The sequence below is a fragment of the Lithobates pipiens genome, unplaced genomic scaffold (genome assembly GCF_037356315.1).
Source record: "Lithobates pipiens isolate NorthernLeopardFrog02 unplaced genomic scaffold, aLitPip1_a1.2 Scaffold_16, whole genome shotgun sequence".
In the NCBI taxonomy this organism is placed as follows: Eukaryota; Metazoa; Chordata; class Amphibia; order Anura; family Ranidae; genus Lithobates; species Lithobates pipiens.
In genome coordinates, this window is record NW_027507748.1 from 358,422,137 (window position 1) to 358,448,030 (window position 25,894).

A 25,894-nucleotide genomic window follows, 5' to 3' on the forward strand; every position below is an offset into this window, starting at 1 on the left:
ACAGTCTGCTGTTCTGTAAGGACCGCTATCGGTCCACAATAGATAGGGTTGACGTGCACCACTGCTGACCGCTGCCCTATACTGCAGCAGTCCTTCAGCGGTATAGGGACTGACGTACAGTCTGCTAAACACTAACACACAACCTGCTTGGTCCACAAAAGTTCTTATAAGGACTGGTAACTTGGTATAGGGTGCTACGGTACATAGGCTTGAGTGCGGTACAGTCTGCTGTTCTGTAAGGACCGCTATCGGTCCACAATAGATAGGGTTGACGTGCACCACTGCTGACCGCTGCCCTATACTGCAGCAGTCCTTCAGCGGTATAGGGACTGACGTACAGTCTGCTAAACACTAATACACAACCTGCTTGGTCCACAAAAGTTCTTATAAGGACTGGTAACTTGGTATAGGGTGCTACGGTACATAGGCTTGAGTGCGGTACAGTCTGCTGTTCTGTAAGGACCGCTATCGGTCCACAATAGATAGGGTTGACGTGCACCACTGCTGACCGCTCACCTATACTGCAGCAGTCCTTCAGCGGTATAGGGACTGACGTACAGTCTGCTAATCACTAACACACAACCTGCTTGTTCCACAAAAGTTCTTATAAGGACTGGTAACTTGGTATAGGGTGCTACGGTACATAGGCTTGAGTGCGGTACAGTCTGCTGTTCTGTAAGGACCGCTATCGGTCCACAATAGATAGGGTTGACGTGCACCACTGCTGACCGCTGCCCTATACTGCAGCAGTCCTTCAGCGGTATAGGGACTGACGTACAGTCTGCTAAACACTAATACACAACCTGCTTGGTCCACAAAAGTTCTTATAAGGACTGGTAACTTGGTATAGGGTGCTACGGTACATAGGCTTGAGTGCGGTACAGTCTGCTGTTCTGTAAGGACCGCTATCGGTCCACAATAGATAGGGTTGACGTGCACCACTGCTGACCGCTGCCCTATACTGCAGCAGTCCTTCAGCGGTATAGGGACTGACGTACAGTCTGCTAAACACTAATACACAACCTGCTTGGTCCACAAAAGTTCTTATAAGGACTGGTAACTTGGTATAGGGTGCTACGGTACATAGGCTTGAGTGCGGTACAGTCTGCTGTTCTGTAAGGACCGCTATAGGTCCACAATAGATAGGGTTGACGTGCACCACTGCTGACCGCTCACCTATACTGCAGCAGTCCTTCAGCGGTATAGGGACTAAGAGTTTTGTCACAGGGTCATTTAAAAAATGACATGCAGAGGAAGAGGCAGGCCCTTCCGCAGGGGTGGTAGGGGTAGGGCAGGAGCAACAGGCTTGAGCCAAAGTGGGAAGTTGCAGAAGGTGCGTTCAATTACTTTAAAGGATGCACCAGACTTGGTTGAGTGGCTCGCTCAGCCTTACTCTTCTGCACCCTCCTCATCCTCTCGATCTGCACCCTCTTCTTCACTCTCTGCTATGTGCACCCCCAAAGACACTACCACCAACAACACGACCACCACCACCACCACCACATACCTTCCGCTTGAGTCACTGGAATTATTTTCCGATCCATATCAAGAGGACATTTCTGATGCGCAGCCACTCTTGGTATTGGATCAGGAAGAGGAGGTAGCAACAAGCGCTACTCAGCAGTCTGACGCCAGTACCCAGATCAGCCCAAGGAGGAGGTTGGTCCCCGGTGTTGCTGCCTACTCTACTTATAGCGGTGGGGAAGGTGACGTTGATGATGACGTGTCTAGTGATGTCACGTGGGTGCCCACAAGAGAGGAAGAGGAGGGGAGTTCAGAGGGAGATATGGACCAGCAGATAGGGAGGAGAAGCAGCAATGACTTACATTGCACAGCAGGGACAAAGCAGACTGCAAATGTATCAGGAGCGAGTCATCGACCATGTACGGTCACATCTGGCGCTCCCAGGACACCGGCACATGGCTCCGCAGTGTGGGCTTTTTTTAACGTGTCCGCTGCTGACAATAGCGTTGCCATCTGCAATCTTTGCAGTCAACGCGTTAGTCGCGGTAAGCCCAATACTCACCTAGGGACGACCGCCTTAAGAAGGCACATGAGCAGCCATCACCGAGCCCAGTGGGAGCAACGGAACACACAAAGCCACACTGCAGGCTCTCACCGTCCAGCCTCGTCTTCTACTTCTCCTTCTCCTCTCTCCTCACAATTGTCCTCCACTCCACCTTCCATCACGCCAAGCTCACATTTTTCTGCAAAAAGGCAGGCTTCCGTGGGCCTAATGTTTGAGCGTAAAAAAATGATGACGCCGGATAACCCTCTTGCCCAACGGTTGGCGGCTGGCTTGTCAGAACTCATAGCCCGCCAACTACTGCCATATAAACTGGTGGACTCGGAGGCCTTTCGCAAATTTGTGGCCATTGGAACACCACAATGGAAGGTCCCAGGAAGGAAGTATTTCTCAGAGAAGGGCATCCCAGAGCTATATGGCCATGTTCAGCGGCAAGTGAATGTATCTCTGGCACACAGTGTCGGTGCCAAGATACATCTGACCACAGACACGTGGTCTAGCAAACACGGGCAGGGAAGGTATATCAGTTTTACTGCCCACTGGGTGAACCTTCTGACGGCCGTCAAGCATGTAACCCGTGGCACCCGTGTAGATTTGGTTTTACCGCCACGGATTGCATGCAGGCCTGACTCTTCTTCTCCTCCTCCTACTCCATCCTCCTCCCTCTCCTCCTCAGCTGCCTCCTCCTTTTCCGCTGCTAGCGTCTCTTCCACTGCACCGCCCAAGCTCCCCAGAACCTATTCCACATGCCAGGTGAGACGTTGCCATGCCGTGCTGCGTCTGTTGTGCCTGGAAGCAAAGAGCCACACTGGCCCGGCACTCCTTTCAGCTTTGCGTTCACAGGCAGATGAGTGGCTAACACCGCTCAATTTGACAGTTGGTAAAGTGGTGTGTGACAACGGTGCCAATCTGCTTAGCGCATTGAAACAGGGCAAAATCACGCACGTGCCGTGCATGGCACACGTCTTAAACTTGGTCGTGCAGCGATTCCTTGTCAAATACCCTGGGGTCCAGGACATCTTGCGGCAGGCAAGGAAAATCTCGGCCCATTTCAGAAGATCTTACACGGCCATGGCTCGCCTTGCTGACATTCAGCGGCGACACCATCTGCCGGTCAGACGTCTTATTTGCGATTGCCCGACGCGATGGAACTCAACCTTCTATATGCTTGATAGGCTGCTCCAGCAGAAACGTGCAGTTAACGTCTACCTGTATGAACTCTGCGAAAGAAACGGTTCTGGGGAGCTGGGTTTTTTTTCACCGCGCCAGTGGCTGCTCATGCGCGACACATGCAGACTTCTGCGGCCATTTGAGGAGATCACCAAACTGGTCAGTCGCAGCCATGGCGCCATCAGTGACATGGTACCTTATGCCTTCTTTCTGGAGCGTGCATTGCGTCGTGTCATTGATCAGGCTGTGGAGGAGCAGGAGCGGGAAGATGAGGAAGTCGCAATGCTGGATGAATTCCCAGGGGGGGCTACTCTATCTGAGACAAGTCAACAACAGGAGTCTGATGAGGAGTCAGAGGAGGATGGTGCCGGGGCGGATGAGCAGGAGCAAGAAGAGCATGCTTTAAACCTTTCTGGGATCCCTGTTGTGCGAGGATGGGGAGAGGAGAATGAAGAGGACGACATTATCCTGGATGATGAGCAGGAGCCAGGCCACCACACCGCTTCCACTTTAGTGCAAATGGGGGCCTTCATGCTCCAGTGTTTTAATAGGGACCCCCGTATAAAAAGCATGAGGGTCAAGGACCAGTACTGGGTGGCAACGTACTTAGACCCCCGGTACAAACACAAAATGGCGGAAATGTTACCGCCGTCGCAGAGGGCTGTCAGAATGCAGCACTTCCAGGCCTTGCTTCGAGAAATGCTGCATTCTGCTTTTGCGTGCGCTGGCAGAGGAGCAATTCCCACTCCCAGAGAAGGATTTGCGGGTACCAATCCAACAGCGCCTGCAAGAAGAGGCCGGTTTGAAGATGTGTTGGTGACTTCGGATATGAGGTCATTCTTTCAGCCGACCCATCGACAGGTGTCATCCGGATCCAGCATCAGGGAACGCCTAGACCGTCAGGTGTCCGACTACATTGGGTTAACGGCCGATGTGGACGCTCTGAGGAGTGATGAACCCCTAGACTACTGGGTGGGCAGGCTTGACCTCTGGCCAGAGCTTGCCCAATTTGCAATCGAACTGTTGGCTTGCCCCTCATCCAGTGTCCTGTCCGAAAGGACGTTCAGCGCAGCAGGGGGGATTGTGACCGATAAGCGTACTCGCCTAGCTCACCACAGTGTTAACTACCTCACATTTCTAAAAATGAATGAGGCATGGATCTCGGAGGAATTCAACACATGTGATCAGTAGACCATGTATATGTCTATAAACAATTTTTGGAATCAAGCACACAGACCTTCTTAATTCATTTGGCTCACTTCCCTGACCCAAAAAAGCACACCGTACTATATGCCCCTACCCTCCTCTTTGAAGAGGTTGAGCGGTGTCATATTTCTACTGGGGCTGCTTATTATGAGGGGTTCCCACCATCCCTGTGCTGTGCTGACTTCCTCCTGGGTGTTCTTATTATGAGGGGCTCCCACCATCCCTGTGCTGTGCTGACTTCCTCCTGGGGGTTCTTATTATGAGGGGATCACACCATCCCTGTGCTGTGCTGACTTCCTCCTGGGGCTGCTTACGGTGCTGCTGTCAGCGCTGTATGTCACGGAGCTGCTGTCAGCGCTGTATGTCACGGAGCTGCTGTCAGCGCTGTATGTCACGGAGCTGCTGTCAGCGCTGTATGTCACGGAGCTGCTGTCAGCGCTGTATGTCACGGAGCTGCTGTCAGCGCTGTATGTCACGGAGCTGCTGTCAGCGCTGTATGTCACGGAGCTGCTGTCAGCGCTGTATGTCACGGAGCTGCTGTCAGCGCTGTATGTCACGGAGCTGCTGTCAGCGCTGTATGTCACGGAGCTGCTGTCAGCGCTGTATGTCACGGTGCTGCTGTCAGCGCTGTATGTCACGGAGCTGCTGTCAGCGCTGTATGTCACGGAGCTGCTGTCAGTGCTGTATGTCACGGAGCTGCTGTCAGCGCTGTATGTCACGGAGCTGCTGTCAGCGCTGTATGTCACGGAGCTGCTGTCAGCGCTGTATGTCACGGTGCTGCTGTCAGCGCTGTATGTCACGGAGCTGCTGTCAGCGCTGTATGTCACGGAGCTGCTGTCAGCGCTGTATGTCACGGAGCTGCTGTCAGCGCTGTATGTCACGGAGCTGCTGTCAGCGCTGTATGTCACGGAGCTGCTGTCAGCGCTGTATGTCACGGTGCTGATGTCAGTGCTCTGTATTACGGTGCTGCTGTCAGTGCTCTGTATCTCCTGCACCCTCTTGTTTGCCTACCCTGGTCCCTGACCTTCCCTCTCCTCCATTGCCTTCATTAGCTCCATAGTCCTGAATTGTCAGAACAATTTCCCAAATAAAAAAAAAATGCTTGTAGTTATCGATCCCAAATTCACCTCATACATGTATTATGCTATTGTCCAGGTGGTGGGACTACGTGCTACCCCCTAATAATTACCCCGTGGCCGCAAATTCGACCTAAAGGTTTGCGAAATTCGCCTCCCATTGAAGTCAATGGAGCCCGCGGCGAACGGTCGTTTTCGCGAACGTTTGTGTCCGTTCGCGTTTCGCGTTCGCGAAACGTCCCGTCGGAAGTTCGTCCATCACTAATCTCTGTTACCTGGAAATTATATCAAGTGTTCCTCTGGCATAAAAGGTTAAGAGTGGCTTTAAAGAAAGCAAAATGTGTTTTAATACTGAGCAAGTGCAGTTATTCTACATATCTATAAAATAGGAAATGGTAGAACACACAGAATCTTTTATTGAATGCAACCTCCACAGTGAACATAGTTAGTGCATATAAAGTGCATATAGTCCATATAATATGGCAAAGAATAATGTGACTGTGAATCTGGGTGAACTGGTTGTCTGTAGATAATCTACCACCATAAGGAAAGAGGCTTACCAGACAGGTTGAGCCCAGCTAGGCATATGCCTGATGGGTCAACCAAGCTTTTGGTGTAACACACCCAAGGAAAGGTACAGCAACCACGACTTCCAATATAGACCAATCTAGTAGGGATAATGACCAAAATTCATAAGAAGTTCCTCTCAAAATAACATATGAAAGGAGAAAAGGAGAAAAATGGGGCCACATAGTGTGATTCCATTTTTAATGTAAAACATTTATTGAAAAAATTATAAAATGGTCACTCACATTTGGGAAGACATTAAAAGCATATGGATACATAAAACTAAGTAACGCAGTGGAATTAGCAGAGCCCGTCCAACGTTTCGTTCTAATAAGGCATCCTCTGCCTGTTTTTTTTCCATCAGTTTTTATGTATAGTGTACATGCTTAAATAAAAATACCAGAATCCGTCTGAAATCATATGTTACCTGTAGCCTGAGCATAGAACAGAATCTGCTCAAACATCTATCAACTGTCCAAAACAGAGAAATTAGGTCAGGTTGAAGAGAGGACCCAGGGAATTATTCAGACATACTGTAGTACTGGGTAGCAAAAGTCAAAAAGAGCAAGGGTAGTAAATATGTCCTGCAGCAATTGATATTTACAGTTCTCATGATAGATCCGAATATTCGGAAATTCTGATTGTGTGTATGCAATTCCAACACGCAAAAACTTGCGCATGCTCTGATTCAACTATGAGACAGAAGCTATTAGCTACTGGCTATTGAACTTTCTTTTTATAGTCCCATTGTACGTGTTGTACGTCACTGCGTTCTTGATGGTCGGAATTTAGTGTGACTGTGTGTATCATCTTGAGCGAAATCCCTTTGGAATTCTGTCGGGAAAACCATCAGAGCTTTTTCTGACCAAAATTCCGATCGTGTGTTAGTTGTTACATAAATGATTGGAGCCATTGGAGGCGTTACAATGGACGGTGAGATAGTAAGGAATGAGATAGGGTGATTACATGAATTGTTTCATAGTTTCATAGTTTCATAGTTAGTAAGGTTGAATAAAGACACCAGTCCATATAGTTCAACCTGAGTGAGTGTCTACAATTGTCCCTGTACATTGCACACTCACATCAGTCCCTACCCTCAAAGAGCCCACAATCCAAGGTCCCCATTCATATACTAGGGACAATTTTGGACAGAGGCCAATTAACCTACCTGCATGTCTTTGGATTGTGTGAGGAAACCGGAGTACCCGGAGGAAACCCATGCAGGCACAGGGAGAACATGCAAACTCCAGGCAGGTAGTGTCGTGGTTGGGATATGAACCAGTGACCCTTCTTACTGCTAGGTGAGAGTGCTAACCACTACACAACTTATATATTATAATTGTTATAATATTGAAACTGGGGCCACATGCAGCTACCCACAAAATGTTTTCAACCATTTTATATTCAATAATTTTGAGGTTAATTAACTTTAGTTTATATCTTTAACTATTTACTGTTTTATATATACAGTAGTTATACAATGTTTCACCTATGAGATACTTTGTGCTGTCTTACTGGGCACAAGTAAAACGTTTCACCTTAAAGTGATTGGTCGAACAGTTATCTTTAAATATTTCTCCTGTCACAATCTCCAAAGTGTCTCTCCGTTTGGGAGTTTGGTGCATCCCTCCATATCATCTGTTGTTGGCTTCAATTTATTATGCCCTGGATGGTGTAGGCAAATATGGTGTTTTCTTGACGCAGAAAATTTAGGCGCTGTCTGGTTGCTCAAGATTTCTGACTGAGCTTCATTGTTAAGTTTCAAGTTTATGCATTAATTTTGGTGCAAGTATTTAAAAAATATGTTTAAAATGTATTAATGTTAATAAACCCTTAATAACGTTTTATTGCCATTTTATTACCTACGTCAGTTTGTTAGGTTCTAATTTTTTGTTATTTTTTTTTGTTATTTAATACATATTATTGATTTGGGATTAGTGGCCTATGTGACCTGCTCTCAGCCAGAGCCACCCAAGGCAAAAGCCTAACGGTCCCTATACAGTATCATAAATATTCATGATAATTGCATACATCATCCCGCACTGGCTTCTTTTTACAGCAAGCCTGCATACATGCTTCGGAAGAAGTCCGATTAGCGACAAAACTGATCGAGCGATAGCAACATTTGCTTTCATCATGCTTGGAGAATATACCTCTGAAACCACATTGTCCAGTACATGCTGTTTTAATGATCTTTTCATGTAAGTGCATTACCTTCATTAAATCTTGGTAAAAAGGTTTTACACTATTGTTGCGTTTGTCTCTCATTTGGGGTATATGACCTGATGTCACTGTTGGAGTAAAAGAAATCTGATGTTTTCCCCGGTGGTGACTTGAAGTTTCTGTTGAGTGGACCTCTTTACAGATGGGGAGTGTTTCCAGACACACAAGCTTATGTTGACCCTCAGTAATAGGTGGTCAACGCTCTTTGGTAAGGGCACATCCTATTTTTTTTTTTTGGTGGTGGTAGCACAAGGTGGAGGAAGTTTGTTACACAACATTCAAACTTTCACTATTGTGTAGTACTGGGTAGCAAAAGTCAAAAAGAGCAAGGGTAGTAAATATGTCCTGCAGCAATTGATATTTACAGTTCTCATGATAGATCCGAATATTCGGAAATTCTGATTGTGTGTATGCAATTCCAACACGCAAAAACTTGCGCATGCTCTGATTCAACTATGAGACAGAAGCTATTAGCTACTGGCTATTGAACTTTCTTTTTATAGTGCCATTGTACGTGTTGTACGTCACTGCGTTCTTGATGGTCGGAATTTAGTGTGACTGTGTGTATCATCTTGAGCGAAATCCCTTTGGAATTCTGTCGGGAAAACCATCAGAGCTTTTTCCGACCAAAATTCCGATCGTGTGTTAGTTGTTACATAAATGATTGGAGCCATTGGAGGCGTTACAATGGACGGTGAGATAGTAAGGAATGAGATAGGGTGATTACATGAATTGTTTCATAGTTTCATAGTTTCATAGTTAGTAAGGTTGAATAAAGACACCAGTCCATATAGTTCAACCTGAGTGAGTGTCTACAATTGTCCCTGTACATTGCACACTCACATCAGTCCCTACCCTCAAAGAGCCCACAATCCAAGGTCCCCATTCATATACTAGGGACAATTTTGGACAGAGGCCAATTAACCTACCTGCATGTCTTTGGATTGTGTGAGGAAACCGGAGTACCCGGAGGAAACCCATGCAGGCACAGGGAGAACATGCAAACTCCAGGCAGGTAGTGTCGTGGTTGGGATATGAACCAGTGACCCTTCTTACTGCTAGGTGAGAGTGCTAACCACTACACAACTTATATATTATAATTGTTATAATATTGAAACTGGGGCCACATGCAGCTACCCACAAAATGTTTTCAACCATTTTATATTCAATAATTTTGAGGTTAATTAACTTTAGTTTATATCTTTAACTATTTACTGTTTTATATATACAGTAGTTATACAATGTTTCACCTATGAGATACTTTGTGCTGTCTTACTGGGCACAAGTAAAACGTTTCACCTTAAAGTGATTGGTCGAACAGTTATCTTTAAATATTTCTCCTGTCACAATCTCCAAAGTGTCTCTCCGTTTGGGAGTTTGGTGCATCCCTCCATATCATCTGTTGTTGGCTTCAATTTATTATGCCCTGGATGGTGTAGGCAAATATGGTGTTTTCTTGACGCAGAAAATTTAGGCGCTGTCTGGTTGCTCAAGATTTCTGACTGAGCTTCATTGTTAAGTTTCAAGTTTATGCATTAATTTTGGTGCAAGTATTTAAAAAATATGTTTAAAATGTATTAATGTTAATAAACCCTTAATAACGTTTTATTGCCATTTTATTACCTACGTCAGTTTGTTAGGTTCTAATTTTTTGTTATTTTTTTTTGTTATTTAATACATATTATTGATTTGGGATTAGTGGCCTATGTGACCTGCTCTCAGCCAGAGCCACCCAAGGCAAAAGCCTAACGGTCCCTATACAGTATCATAAATATTCATGATAATTGCATACATCATCCCGCACTGGCTTCTTTTTACAGCAAGCCTGCATACATGCTTCGGAAGAAGTCCGATTAGCGACAAAACTGATCGAGCGATAGCAACATTTGCTTTCATCATGCTTGGAGAATATACCTCTGAAACCACATTGTCCAGTACATGCTGTTTTAATGATCTTTTCATGTAAGTGCATTACCTTCATTAAATCTTGGTAAAAAGGTTTTACACTATTGTTGCGTTTGTCTCTCATTTGGGGTATATGACCTGATGTCACTGTTGGAGTAAAAGAAATCTGATGTTTTCCCCGGTGGTGACTTGAAGTTTCTGTTGAGTGGACCTCTTTACAGATGGGGAGTGTTTCCAGACACACAAGCTTATGTTGACCCTCAGTAATAGGTGGTCAACGCTCTTTGGTAAGGGCACATCCTATTTTTTTTTTTTGGTGGTGGTAGCACAAGGTGGAGGAAGTTTGTTACACAACATTCAAACTTTCACTATTGTGTAGTACTGGGTAGCAAAAGTCAAAAAGAGCAAGGGTAGTAAATATGTCCTGCAGCAATTGATATTTACAGTTCTCATGATAGATCCGAATATTCGGAAATTCTGATTGTGTGTATGCAATTCCAACACGCAAAAACTTGCGCATGCTCTGATTCAACTATGAGACAGAAGCTATTAGCTACTGGCTATTGAACTTTCTTTTTATAGTCCCATTGTACGTGTTGTACGTCACTGCGTTCTTGATGGTCGGAATTTAGTGTGACTGTGTGTATCATCTTGAGCGAAATCCCTTTGGAATTCTGTCGGGAAAACCATCAGAGCTTTTTCCGACCAAAATTCCGATCGTGTGTTAGTTGTTACATAAATGATTGGAGCCATTGGAGGCGTTACAATGGACGGTGAGATAGTAAGGAATGAGATAGGGTGATTACATGAATTGTTTCATAGTTTCATAGTTTCATAGTTAGTAAGGTTGAATAAAGACACCAGTCCATATAGTTCAACCTGAGTGAGTGTCTACAATTGTCCCTGTACATTGCACACTCACATCAGTCCCTACCCTCAAAGAGCCCACAATCCAAGGTCCCCATTCATATACTAGGGACAATTTTGGACAGAGGCCAATTAACCTACCTGCATGTCTTTGGATTGTGTGAGGAAACCGGAGTACCCGGAGGAAACCCATGCAGGCACAGGGAGAACATGCAAACTCCAGGCAGGTAGTGTCGTGGTTGGGATATGAACCAGTGACCCTTCTTACTGCTAGGTGAGAGTGCTAACCACTACACAACTTATATATTATAATTGTTATAATATTGAAACTGGGGCCACATGCAGCTACCCACAAAATGTTTTCAACCATTTTATATTCAATAATTTTGAGGTTAATTAACTTTAGTTTATATCTTTAACTATTTACTGTTTTATATATACAGTAGTTATACAATGTTTCACCTATGAGATACTTTGTGCTGTCTTACTGGGCACAAGTAAAACGTTTCACCTTAAAGTGATTGGTCGAACAGTTATCTTTAAATATTTCTCCTGTCACAATCTCCAAAGTGTCTCTCCGTTTGGGAGTTTGGTGCATCCCTCCATATCATCTGTTGTTGGCTTCAATTTATTATGCCCTGGATGGTGTAGGCAAATATGGTGTTTTCTTGACGCAGAAAATTTAGGCGCTGTCTGGTTGCTCAAGATTTCTGACTGAGCTTCATTGTTAAGTTTCAAGTTTATGCATTAATTTTGGTGCAAGTATTTAAAAAATATGTTTAAAATGTATTAATGTTAATAAACCCTTAATAACGTTTTATTGCCATTTTATTACCTACGTCAGTTTGTTAGGTTCTAATTTTTTGTTATTTTTTTTTGTTATTTAATACATATTATTGATTTGGGATTAGTGGCCTATGTGACCTGCTCTCAGCCAGAGCCACCCAAGGCAAAAGCCTAACGGTCCCTATACAGTATCATAAATATTCATGATAATTGCATACATCATCCCGCACTGGCTTCTTTTTACAGCAAGCCTGCATACATGCTTCGGAAGAAGTCCGATTAGCGACAAAACTGATCGAGCGATAGCAACATTTGCTTTCATCATGCTTGGAGAATATACCTCTGAAACCACATTGTCCAGTACATGCTGTTTTAATGATCTTTTCATGTAAGTGCATTACCTTCATTAAATCTTGGTAAAAAGGTTTTACACTATTGTTGCGTTTGTCTCTCATTTGGGGTATATGACCTGATGTCACTGTTGGAGTAAAAGAAATCTGATGTTTTCCCCGGTGGTGACTTGAAGTTTCTGTTGAGTGGACCTCTTTACAGATGGGGAGTGTTTCCAGACACACAAGCTTATGTTGACCCTCAGTAATAGGTGGTCAACGCTCTTTGGTAAGGGCACATCCTATTTTTTTTTTTTGGTGGTGGTAGCACAAGGTGGAGGAAGTTTGTTACACAACATTCAAACTTTCACTATTGTGTCACGTTTCTGACTCTTGGACTCACTTGTTTATATTATTTATTTACTGTTTATTTCATTTAAGTGCAACATACTTGTTCACCGAAGTATGGCATGTGTTTAAGTTTTTGCCTTTTATTATTTCTTTACCAGCTCTCCAAACTTGATGTCTACTTAAGTACTTCTGAATAATGTTACAGTGGTGACCTCTGGCAATGGGAGGCTACTACAGGAAGTAGACGCCCCCTGTACCTTCCATATGAACTTTCTCTTACATGAAATTTACATTTTTATTATTCTGTAATGTCTCCCACCACAAATCCATTTCTGAATTCTTTATTCTTATATACTTCATGTTGCAACAGATCAGAAAAATGCAGACGTGATGAGAAAAACTGACATTTTTTGATTAGTGAAAGGAATGAACTGACTCTAAAATAACATCAGCTAACAGGAATGTGTGTGAAGAACAGGGGGACCTTCTCTTTCCTTCACACTTCTTGTGTCTTAGTTTTGTGCTTTTCCCCATGACTCCAATGCGCATCCCTTTCCTCTATTCCGAGCTTCTGACTGTTTACATCCTAGTGTAAGATGTTGGCAGCCATCAGCGCTGTTTTGGACGACTCTGATATTCTCCCCCTCCCTGTGTCTGCTCCTGGCCCCTTCTGTGTCTGGATCCAGATGTGTTTTACGCATTAGATTATTCTCCACATACTCCCAGCTCTGATGTCAGGAAAGCTGTGTAGGAAAGCTACTTCAATTAAAGTATCCCAGCGTGGCACTGAGTTTCTGTTCTATATTTTTCTGTTGGTTGCAAAATAAAGAGGAAAAAAAATGGAAATCAATTAAAGGTGAAGACATGCATTGACAAGGAAAGGGGGAGGACTTGGTGACAGCTGCAAATATGCTGCTGAAGAGGTGTTCAAAATAAATTCTAATTCTGCCTCCTTGAGATGTCCTAGAATAGCTCAGTATGAGTTTGTGATACACTGTGTCTGTATATGTCATTATAATTATCATCTACAAGTTAGAACACTGTGTATGTTTGTGGGGACCATTTTGCATTCTAACTAATATGGCAGTAAAGGGCTTATTTTATGTAATTCAAACAAAACCAAAGATGTGTGCAAACCTAACCCCTGTTTTTAATGCATACTGTTAGACAAGATAATTTGGTTGGTTGCAGGCTGGTCGATAAGTTGAGCTGGGAATGATGTGTCCCCCTTCCATGTGCTTATTGCTGCAAAGGCCAGCTATAGGTGGGGGCAGTGGCAATTTGTTTCTGCTGTTGGAACATCGGTGAGGGGGCACATTGGATACCTTTGCTGTCATTGTGCTCTATGCTGGGTGTCCAGTGCACCCCAGTGCCTTTAACCACTTGCCTACAGGACACTTATACCCCCTTTCCTACCCAGACCATTTTTCATCTTTAAGTGCTCTCACACTTTAAATAAAAACTAATCAGTCATGCAACACTGTACCCATAAAAAAAATAGTTGTCCTTTTTTCACAGAAATAGAGCTTTCTTTTGGTGGTATTTAATCGCTTCAGCCCTGGAAGATTTGACCCCCTTCCTGACCAGAGCACTTTTTGCGATTCAGCACTGTGTCACTTTAACTGACAATTGCGCATTCGTGTGATGTTACACCAAAACAAAATTTACATCCTTTTTTCCCCACAAATAGAGCTTTCTTTTGGTGGTATTTGAGCACCTCTGTGGTTTTTATTTTTTGCGCTATAAACAAAAAAAGTGAAAATTTTGAAAATTTTTACTTTTTGCTATAATAAATATCCCCCAAAAATATATTTAAAAAAAACATTTTTTCCTCAGTTTAGGCCGATATGTATTCTTCTACATATTTTTGGTAAAAATAAAAATGCAATAAGCGTATATTGATTGGTTTATTATAGCATCTACAAAATAGGGGATAGACTTATGGCATTTTTATTATTCATTTTTTTTATTAGTAATGGCGGCGATTTATCGTGTCTGCGACATTATGGCGGACACTTTGGACACTTTTGACACTATTTTGGGACAATTGTCATTTATACCGCAATCCATGCTATAAAAATGCACTGATTACTGTGTAAATGACACTGGCAGGGAAGGGGTTAAACACTAGGGTCGATCAAGGGGTTAAGCGTGTCCTCGGGAGTGATTCTAACTGTGGGGGGGATGGGCTACCACTGACTTGACAGTGATCACTGCTCCCGATGACAGGGAGCAGTAGATTCCAGTCATGTCACTAGGCAGAAAAGGGAAATGCCTTGTTTACAGGCATTTCCCCTTGTGCCTCTCCATTATACGATCGCGGGACACAGGCGGACATCGAGTCCGCGGGACTCTCGGGCACGGTCACGCTGTATGCAGCGGGCGCGGACGCGCCCACTAGCCCCGCAACTTAAAGGGGACGTACAGGTACACCCATTTTCCCACTGCTGCCATTGTTCCGACATATATTGGTGTGCAGCGGTTGGCAAGCGGTTATTCACCACTTTTTATTTTTTGCGCCCTAAATAATAAAAAAAAGGCAGATTTTGTAAAAAAGAACTAATTTTTCTTTGTTTCTGTTATACATTTTTGCAAATGAATAACTTTTCTTCAAAAATGGTGCCCAAATGTTATACTGCTACATATATTTGGTAAAAATAACTCAAATCAGTGTATATTATTTGATCTTTGTGAAAGTTATAGAGTCTACAAGCTATGGTGCCAATCAATAAAAATTGATCACACCCGATGTACGATCTCATTTCTTGAGACACTAACATACCAGGAAAGAAAAAACTACCCCCAAATAACCCCTTCTTGGAAAGGAGACATTCCAATTTAGTAATGCTGCGTACACACGATCAGACTATCCGGACGACTTGCCCACACACGACCAAACTTTTCCGGTGGACTAGGTCTGACGGACAATCCACCGGACTTTTGGCGGAGGTCCATTCATTTCAAAAGTCCGGTGGACTAGCACACAGACGGGCAGACTGCTGAGTCTAGCAGACAATTTTGAGTCAAGACTTCCTTCAAAGTCCGCCGGACTTTTGGGAAGAAAAAGTCCGCCAGAGCCCACACGGTCGAATTGTCCGGCGGATTCTGGTCTGCCGGACTAAGTCCGCCGGATAGTCCGATCGTGTGTACGCGACATAAGAGGCATTGTGAGTTTTTTGAAGTTGTGATTTTTTTATCCAAAATTGTCCTATTAACAGGTTATTTCTCTTAAACTACACTCCAAAACACATTCTGCTACTCCTCTTGAGCATGGCAATACCATGTGTGAGACTTTCTGATTTTTTTAAAAGAAAAACAATCGGATTATCCCACACACGATCGGATTGTCCGACGGACTGATCCTGTCAGACCTAGTCTGACGGAAAGTCCGGTCGTGTGTATGCGGCATTACACTTTTGAAGGCCCTGGAGCACCAGGACAATGGAAACACCCACAAAAAGAACCCATTTTGAAAACAAACACCCCAACATATATTCTACAAGGCATAATGAGTCTTTTGAACATGTCATTTTTTTCCACAAGTTTTTGGAAAATGTACAAAAATATTTGTCTGTTCCACAATAAATTGGAATAAATTGTCAGGCAAAAATAAATAATAATAAAAAAATTTCAGAACAATTCTCAGTATTGGCCTAAGTGTTAGCAAGAGCATCTGGGAGGTATGTATTGGCCCTGACTCTTGGGGGATGTGACACTCCAGTGCTGGTACTTGGGGGTGATACTCCAGCGTTGGTACTGGGCCTGGGCATTTCATCCCGTGGTCCATCGCTGGCGACTGCCTGGTTTTCAGAGCCGTATATCCTTTGAGGAAGCATCCTTTCTTCCTCCGATTCGGTCGCTGATCCACTGCTTTCGATGGGTTTAAACATCAAATCGGAATCTAACTGTGAGAACTCCCCGCTGCTCTCATCAGTCATGCTTAGGAGCTGATGTGGCTGTGTGACAGGTACTCTTGTGATTGGTGGCTGTGTGACGGGTACTCTGGTGATGGTACTGATAAGCAGTGTGCGACAGGTGCATTGCTAACGGTCACTGATGTGTGACAGATGCACTACTGACAGTCACTGATGGACGTCAGGTACACCGCTGAGGGTCACTGATGTGCAACAGATACACTGCTGATGGCCACTGATGGGCAACAGATATGCTGCTGACAGTCATTGATGGGTGACAGGTGCACTTTATGGGCACTGATGGGTGACAGGTGGACTGCTGACGGTCACTGATGTGCGGCAGGTGTACTGCTGATGGTCACTGATGGGCATCAGGTACACCGCTGGTGGTCACTGATGTGCAACAAATACACCGCTGACAGCCACTGATGGGCAACAGATATGCTGCTGACAGTCATTGATGGGTGGCAGGTGCACTTTATGGGCACTGATGGGTGAAATATGCACTTTATGGGCACTAATGTGTGACAAATGAACTTTATGGGCACTGATGGGTGACAGGTCCACTGTGGGGGGGATGCACAGTAACACTGCTGATGGGCACTGATGAGGACTGTAACACTGCTGATGGAGCGATGTGACAGGGTCGCTTTATATTTCGTGCTTGGTGCAGTTCACTGACAATCACTGATCCTCGCTTTTCTCTCCTCACACTGGAAATGGTGTGCGAGGAGAGAAGAGCCAGTAACAGCCAGTTACCACTCTGTTTTTACACATATATAGTGCACGCTAATTCCCAAAATGCAACAATCTTATAGCTGCAAGGCCACACTTGTAAAGCACTGACCTTAATGCAGCAACAACAAAAAAATAAATTTATCACAATTTGCATAGTTAAACTACTGTATATTACAGTTAATGGAATACAGCTCAGCAGTAATCGTAATGCCGCGTACACATAACCGGACTTTCCGGCAAACTAGGTCCGATGGTCTTCCCGGCGGACTTTTGGCGGATTTCCAACGGACTTTCAAAACTAACGGACTTGTCCACACTCGAACGGACTAAGTCCGTTCGAAAGTCCATTCATTTTTAAATTGGTGACATAAACGGGACAAAAAAAGGAAGTTCAATAGTCAGTAGCCAATAGCTGCAATGGCGTTGTATTTGGTCTGTCGAACCAGCACACAGACGAACGGTTTTCAAGATTTTTAGTCTGTTGGAATTGAGTCCATCGGATAGATTTGAAACATGTTCTATTTCTAGGTCCGTCAGATTTTTTCACCGAAAAACGATCGGATTAGCCCACACACGATCAGATTGTCCGACTGACTAATCCCTCTAGTCTGCCGGAAAGTCCGGTCTTGTGTACGCGGCATAAGAATGCTTCAGAATGCAATGTATAAATACAGTGTATGATACATCCTCATATGACAAAATTGTTCTAATCACATGACCTTTTTTAAATATATTTTTTAAAATATCAAAAACAGTTCCGCCAAACCAATAAAAAAATTAAAATAAAATTGTTGTTGGATGTGTATAAGTCTACATGCATATTCTCTAACTCCTTGGTTGGTCTTCTCCATGCGGTGCATTTTGGTTTGGACACTGAACATGGTTTTCTTGTATGATACAAACTCTACATACACTTCAGGAGGAGACTGGAGAACAATGCTTTTCCTCCTCATATAGAATTCAGGACCCAGAATAGTGAGTAGGGATTACATGTAAATCTGATTTTCATTTACTCCAAGAGAGAGAGTGAAGTCACTGGACACTTTTTAAAGGTAGGTGGAGAAGGATACAAAAAAGACACCACTTGTCCCCATCTATAGCTGGCTATTGCAGTAAGGAGCATTGGAAGGCTAACAACAGACATAAACAAGACCACGTATAAATCCAAGGGAAAAACCAAGCTTTAATTACCACCAGCCCGCAGACAACTAAATAACCTGTCTAACAGTATGTGTTAAAAGCAGGGGTTTAGTCTGCATTCATTTGCAAATGCATGCGTAAGCCACTGAGCCTCGTAAAGGCACCCTGGTATCTGTGGTACCTAACACTAACTTATAAGTGTCCCCACAGTGGAGACCCATGCATTCTGATGGATAGGTGAGAGCAGGTAGACTGAAGGGGGGCCACCCCTTCTTAAAGGTACAGGGACACACTGTAGGGATTACATGTAAATCTTTACTCCAAGAGAGAGAGAAGTCACTGGGCACTTTTCAAAGGTAGGTGGAGAAGGATCCAGCGGTTTTGGCTCAAGAGATCAGGAAACAATCTCATGTGAGACAGAACAACACAGTTGAATTCTGGCCAAAAACAATATTTGGACATGTGCACATCCATGCGAGTCTGATGCACGGATCTGGATGTAGACAGACTGCGTTCTAAACCGTGCACTGGAACTGCATAAATGTACACATTGGAATGTGCTTAGAGATCCATCCAGCTGACCGCTGTCCTTGTGTTAAACAGGCTGCCTGCACGCTACTGCATGGAACACGTGTGCATCCTGGGCAGCTGAATATGGCCCTTCATAGGGCATATGCATCAGTACTCCTGTGTGAATGAGGCCTTATACTTCTGGGTGGAGCACAGTTCTCACATAGAGTCATAGGGTCTGCAGCTTCTCCATTCAATAAAGGTTCTGTGAATGGAGAAGATGTGGATGAAAATCACAATCCCCCTCCCTTCCAATTACAGAATGCAGATATGCCCACCCATACATACCTAAGCCCAATCTTGATCTAGCCATGTGTAAGAGACCCGAGGCTCTCCTGAGTCTTTCCCTCCTGATTGGCTGAGATGCAGCGGCATAAGCCATTGGCTCACACTTCTGTCAATCACAGCCAGTGAGGCGGGGGGGGGGGCGAGCCTCGCTCTGTGTCATGCACAAGTGACCCCACAGCAAGCGGCTTGCTATGTGGGCACTTGGCAAAAGGAAGAGGCCCAGAGCGCCGGCTGGGGACCCAAGAAGAGGAGGATCAGGACTGCTCTGTGGAATACCTCTACATAGAGCAGGTAAGTATGACATGTTTGTTATTTTTTTTAAATAAATTTTTTTTCTTTACAATCACTTTAACTGAGCTATTGTCATACAAGGTTGCAACAGCTATATTTATACACTATTTTGTGATTTTTCTTTGCTTTCCCTTAATAGTAGTTGGTTCTTTTTTTTATTATTTTTTTTTTTTTTAAGCAAAACACCCCCACCCCCCACCCAATAAAATATAAAATAAAAGGTTTTATTTTTATTTTAGTGTTTGGGGTGTATGTATGTTTTTTTTTTTTTTGTTATTTAACTGTCTTTTGTGTTTGAGCTTTATTTTATTTGGGTTTGATTTTATTACAGTATTTTATTTAATTTTTTTTTATTTATTTTTTACTGGGTCAGCAGGGGCAACAACAGCAGTGTGAATCTGTTGGTTTCACCACCACAGCTGAACTTCGTTTGCAGCAGAGCACTACAGATCACTTAATTGCTACTTAGTTCACCAAAGCCCACAGTTTACAGAGAACCCAGGCATCACAGTTTGCATTGCACTCAAGCACTGCAAATCATATCCACCATTTAGTGATGTGCCCAAATTATCAAACACTGTAAATACAAAATAAATTCAACAATATAAGGCTACAGTGTAAATTAAATGGAAATAGCTTATTTTTAAAATATAAATAACATGTCAAATTCCTTCACATAAAGAAGCACCCATGTAAACAGTTGATATCCAAAAATAAATGTCTGAATAATAGTCCATGCAAACATCCAGGGTCCAAAGACATTGCTGTGTTACTAATCAGATAATGAAAGTAGCTCACCATTATAACTGATCCCCTGTGCATGCAAGGTCTAACATCTCTTATTATTCTGAGAAAAAACTCACATATGTGAAGGTTACATTAACATACACTATATTGCCAAGAGTATTGGGACGCTTGCCTTAACACGCACATGACCTTTAAAGAGAAGCACGGATTATGAATGCAATGATATAAGGAGTGCTGGACATGACAGTGTGGATGAGGGACACAGAGGGTTAAGCTTTATGGGTGGAGTTCAGGAAAAGGTTTGCAGGAAACAAGTTCAGTGTAGGGGAGGGGTCACATAAAAGGGAGAGGTGTGGCTTTAAGGAATCATTCGGAGCCCAGTGTGACACAGAGGAGGCAGTTTTTTCGCTGCTCCTCTGCTATGGCGGACCTCGAGGGACTCTTCGCGCGGCTGCGACGGGCGGCGGAGGTGCACGGTGCGGACTGGCTGCGGGAACGTGTGGGTGACCTGACGGACGGCGATGTGGACGGCGGCGGGACAGGTGAGGTTCCACTGCGCGCGCGGAGGTCTCGGCCTCCGGCGCGTTTTTCTCCTGGGCCTACTCCTCGGCCGCCTCGTGACTCCCGGAGCCCGGGGGTGGACCGATCGGTCCCCCCGGCAAAACGACAGGTTATCGGCTCCCCCCGGTCCGGGCGGTCGTTACGCCGCCGAACGGAGGGGGGCGGGGCTTCACGGCCGCATGAAAATGGCGCCGGGACCGCACGGGGCCCGGTGGAGGTGGGGGGGAGTGTGGATGGCTCTGGGTCGGCAGGAAAAGGGGGGGGGGTGCACGTGGCGGGGGATCTGCGGCAGGCTGGGTCTGGGGCCAGCATCCGCGCGGTGGGGGGGAGGGGGGCGCTCCGGGGGGGTCGCATGCCGGAGGGGGGGGAGGGTGGGTCGCAGAAGGCTGCCAAGGTGCCTGGTAGGGCTGGTTTTAGACGCCGGCATGCCGGGGGCGGCGGGGGGAGGAGGACATTGCCTGCAGTCCCGGATCGCAGGGACCGGATGGACCGCGCGGAGCACAGGGGGATTGCCGCGTCCCCGGTGCGCGTTGGAGAGGTCGGTTCGGAGAGCGAGCTGTCCCAGGAGGAGGAGGGGTCCTTTGCTACACCCGGACCGGTACCGGTCGCCGAGGCCCCTGGGGGCCCGGGTAAGTTGCGGGAGTCTACATTGCTGGCGGATGCCTTGCGGGATCTGATGGGGGTGGCGCAGGGGGGTGCGGTGCCCACGGGATCCCGGGATGTATTGGGGGGGGTTGCGACAGGTTCAGCGCAGGGGGCGGGGCCTGTGGCCCCGGGGGGGCCGTCAGGTCAGTTGCAGGAGCTGTTGGGGGGGCTGCAGGCCCTGGTTGGTAAGTTTGCTGGGGGCTCCGGGTCGCCTCAGGTGGCCCCCTGGATGGGTACTGTGGGGGGGGCCGGGGGGGCGGAGGTCATTCCTGCGCGGGATGCACCGCCTGCCGCGGTGTCGGGGAGCACGGATGCGGGGGCTGTGGGCCCGGGGGTCCCCCCGGTGCCCGCGGACCCGGGGGCGCGGTCTGACCTGGTTAGGATCGCGGATGCTGCCCGGTGCGAAGTCTATGTTTGTTTCGAGGGCCCATTGGGGGCGCATTTGAAGCAGGAGGTGCGGGACAAGATCGGCAAGGGTGAGTATGTGGAGATTTTCTCCTTGCTCCCCCTCGAGAAATTTAATTTGGACAGGGTTAAGCCGGACAGTTCCAAGAAGGACGACGAGGAAAAACGTAGGTATCGGCTGATCCCGCGCACATTTGCAAATTGGCTTCAGGCGTTCGCTATATTGGCTAGCGTGATAGGGGAAAAGAACCCCGAGCATTGCTCGGCGTTATTTTGTTACCTGGACGCGATTGGGGAGGCTCACCGAGTGTATGGAGGGCTGGCTTGGCTGCGCTATGATGAGCAGTTTCGTCAGCGTAAGGCAGTGCGGGCTGACCTGCGGTGGGATCACAAGGACATAAGCCTCTGGATGAGGCTTATGTCTGCTCCGCGGGCCCCCACTCCGTTTCTTCAGGGGGGGGCCGGGAGTGCGTCTTCCTCGGGACTGCCGGCCGGAAAGAAGTGGGGGGTGTGCTGGCCCTTTAATGAAGGGGCTTGTAAATTCGGAGGCGCGTGCCGCTTCAAGCATGAGTGCTCCGGGTGCGGCGGCACCCACCCCCTGTCTCGCTGTTTCAAAAAAGGTCAGCGTGCCAGTGCCGCCGGTCACAAAAGGGATGACGCCGGTGAACCTGGGAAGGATGCTTCCTTTCCTAAATAGGTATCCGGATGGTGCGGCGGCGCGTGGGTTAATTCTGGGTTTTCGGGACGGTTTTAGGATTCCCTGTTCTTTGGGAGGGGTGCCGCCGTTGGCCAGGAATTTGCGATCGGCTTTAGATCACCCGGGGGTTGTGGATGAAAAATTGGGTAAAGAGGTGGCGCTGGGCCGGATGGGTGGTCCTTTCGAAGTGCAGCCGTGGGGGGACCTGGTGGTCTCCCCGTTGGGTGTAGTTCCTAAGAAGGAGCCGGGGAAGTTTCGCTTGATTCATCACCTGTCTTTTCCGAAAGGGGGGTCGGTCAATGATTTCATTGACCCGGAGGCGTGTACGGTTTCCTACACTTCTTTTGACGCGGCGGTACGGTGGGTCAGGCGGTATGGTCGTGGGGCTCTCATGGCCAAGGCGGATGTGGAATCGGCGTTTCGCCTTCTGCCGGTCCACCCGGACAGCTTCCGGCTGTTGGGATGCCATTGGCGGGGCAAGTTTTATGTGGACTTGTGCCTGCCCATGGGTTGTTCCATTTCATGCGCCTATTTTGAAGCTTTTAGTTCATTCTTGGAATGGGTGGTGAGAGATGTTTCGGGCCTGGAGTCGGTCATCCACTATTTGGATGACTTTCTGTGCGTGGGCCCGCCTGCCTCCAACGTGTGTGCGATTCTTCTGTCCACGTTGCAGCACATTGCGGGCAGGTTCGGGGTGCCGTTGGCGGGGGATAAGACGGAGGGCCCGGTGACGGAATTGAGTTTTCTGGGAATCGTGATTGATTCTGTGGCAATGGAGTGTCGATTGCCAGAGAACAAATTACGGGATCTGCAGGCGGAGTTGGCAGGCATGCAGGGCCGGCCGAAGGTTCAGCTTCGGGCCCTGCAGTCCCTGTTGGGCAAGCTGAATTTCGCTTGCCGGATCATCCCTATGGGCCGTGTGTTCTGCCGACGGCTGTCGGGGGCCACTGCCGGGGTAACCGCCCCTACCCACTTCGTGCGTTTGCGAAGGGAACACCGGGAGGACCTGCGGGCTTGGCATGAATTTTTGGAGTCGTATAATGGGCGGGCTATGTGGATGTCGGGGCCAGTGAGCAACTTCGATGTGGAGTTGGTTACTGACGCGGCTGGCTCAACGGGTTATGGGGCATTTTTCCGGGGTCGGTGGAGTGCGGAACCTTGGCCACGCTCATGGGAGGTTGCGGGGTTGTTGGGCAATTTGGTTTTGCTAGAATTGTTCCCGATAGTGGTGGCATTGGAGTTATGGGGGGCGGAGTTTCGTAATTTGAAGTTGCGCATCAATTGCGATAACATGGGGGTGGTCCAGGTCCTCAATCGGATGACTGCTTCTTCCCCCCCGGTCATCCGGCTGCTGCGACACCTGGTCTTTCGATGTTTGCGGCTCAATGTTTACGTTTATGCTGTGCACATACCTGGGGTGGAGAATTCTTTGGCTGACTCGCTCTCTCGTTTTCAGTGGGACAAGTTCCGGCAGCTGGCGCCGGGAGCGGAGGAGTCGGGGGCGCCATGCCCCGGGTGGATGTGGGAACTTCCCTTGGAATCGCCGCAGGTTGGTTAAAAAGGTCGTTGAGTGAGGCTACATGGTCCGCTTATTCTAGAGTGTGGGCGGAATGGTGGGCGTTCCTGCGGGAGGTTGGAGTGGCTGGTCGGGGCTCCGACCGGCGCTGGGTGGTATTGTACTGGGTTGCCCGGAACATTGAGACGGGCCTGTCTCCCGCATCTATTGAGCGGAAGCTGGCGGGGTTGGCCTTTTTGTTCAAACTGTGGGGGGAGCCGGATGGGACGAAGGATTTTTGGGTGAGGCAAACGTTGAAGGGGTACAGGAGGGATTGGAAGGGTAGGGATGCGCGCCGGCCGGTGTCATTTGACAATCTGGTGGCAATTTGTTCTCGGCTGGTGGACGTTTGCTCGTCTGCTTACGAGACCGTCCTGTTTACGGCAGCGTTTTCGCTGGCGTTTTATGGGGCTTTTAGGATTGGGGAGTTGGTGTGTCGCTCAAAACGGGTGGCTGGGGGTCTGTTGGATCAGGACGTGCAGGTGGTTGCGGATCGGGTGAGTATACGGTTGCGTAGGTCTAAGACTGATCAACGGGGCAAGGGAGTGGCGATTACGCTGCTCGCCCTGCCGGGCTCGGTAGTGTGCCCGGTGGCGGCGGTACGGGCTTTCCGGGCGGTGCGGCCTGGGAGGGCGGGCCCCTTTTTGGTGCACGAGGAGGGCTCTTTTCTATCCCGTTTTCAGTTTGTGTCGGTCTTTCGGCAATGCCTGAGGGCGGTGGGTTTGGATGAGCGGGACTACGCGTCCCACTCTTTTCGGATTGGGGCGGCCACGGAGGCGGCTCGATGTGGGCTGGAGGAGGCGGTGGTTCGCCGGATTGGTAGATGGGAGTCCCGGAGGTTCCGGTCCTATGTCCGGCCGCAGTTGCTACTGGGGTAAGGATGGTGCGGCTGGGGGTTGTTTGCTGTGGGATTTATGGGGGGGAGGACTGTGCTTGTAACATTCCTTTGGTTGTTGTGTTATTTCTCTTGTTTTCATTCCAGATGGAGGTTCTCAACGCCTCGTTTGGATCCTGGGGCATTCGTACGTCTGCTGGGGGGCCAGGAGAGGTGATTCTCTACCAGCAGGCAGGCAATTAGGTATCCCCAGGGAGGTAGCTAGGGTGATGTGGTTGGGTTTCCCGGGCATGAGGTGGGAGCGTGTCATGAGGGAGGTGGAGCGTTTCGCTTTGAGGGATAGGCCCCCGGATGTGCTGGTCGTTCATGCGGGGGGCAATGACCTGGGAGTTCGTAAAGTGAAGGACATTTTGGCGGATATCAAGGCTGATGTGTTGCGCATGCGAGTCCTTTTCCCGGGCACCATTTTGGTGTGGTCAGACATTGTGGCCAGAACGGTGTGGCGGGGGGCCAGGTCTTTAGCCAGCCTTGAGAAAACCAGGATTAGGGTTAATAAGGTTGTTGGGCGGTTTGTAGTGCAGAACGGGGGCATTGTGGTAAGACACAGGGAATTGGAGGTGAATGTAGGGCTTTATCTTAGGCGGGATGGCGTTCATCTATCGGATGTGGGGATTGACCTCTGGTCCTTTGGCTTACAGGAGGGCATACAGAAAGCTCTTCGGGTGTGGGGCGGCCCTCAAGGTTGAGGGGGTCACCCTTTCGGGCTGTGGCGGTGTGTTTTCTGGTGGTTTCTGACGGTAGACAGGTACTCAGAAGGGATCTGAGGGTGTGGGGGGCTCATCTAACGATCGGCCCCTCTGGGTATTCCTGAACGTTGGAGGGAATACGGTTATGTTCACTGGCGGAAGTTGTCTCCGACCGGTCACAGGTGGAGGCCTTTGGGAAGTTGGTCAGGTGTACCGCAGTGATTGGGTATTGGCTTAAGTGTGGTCACCGTCAGAG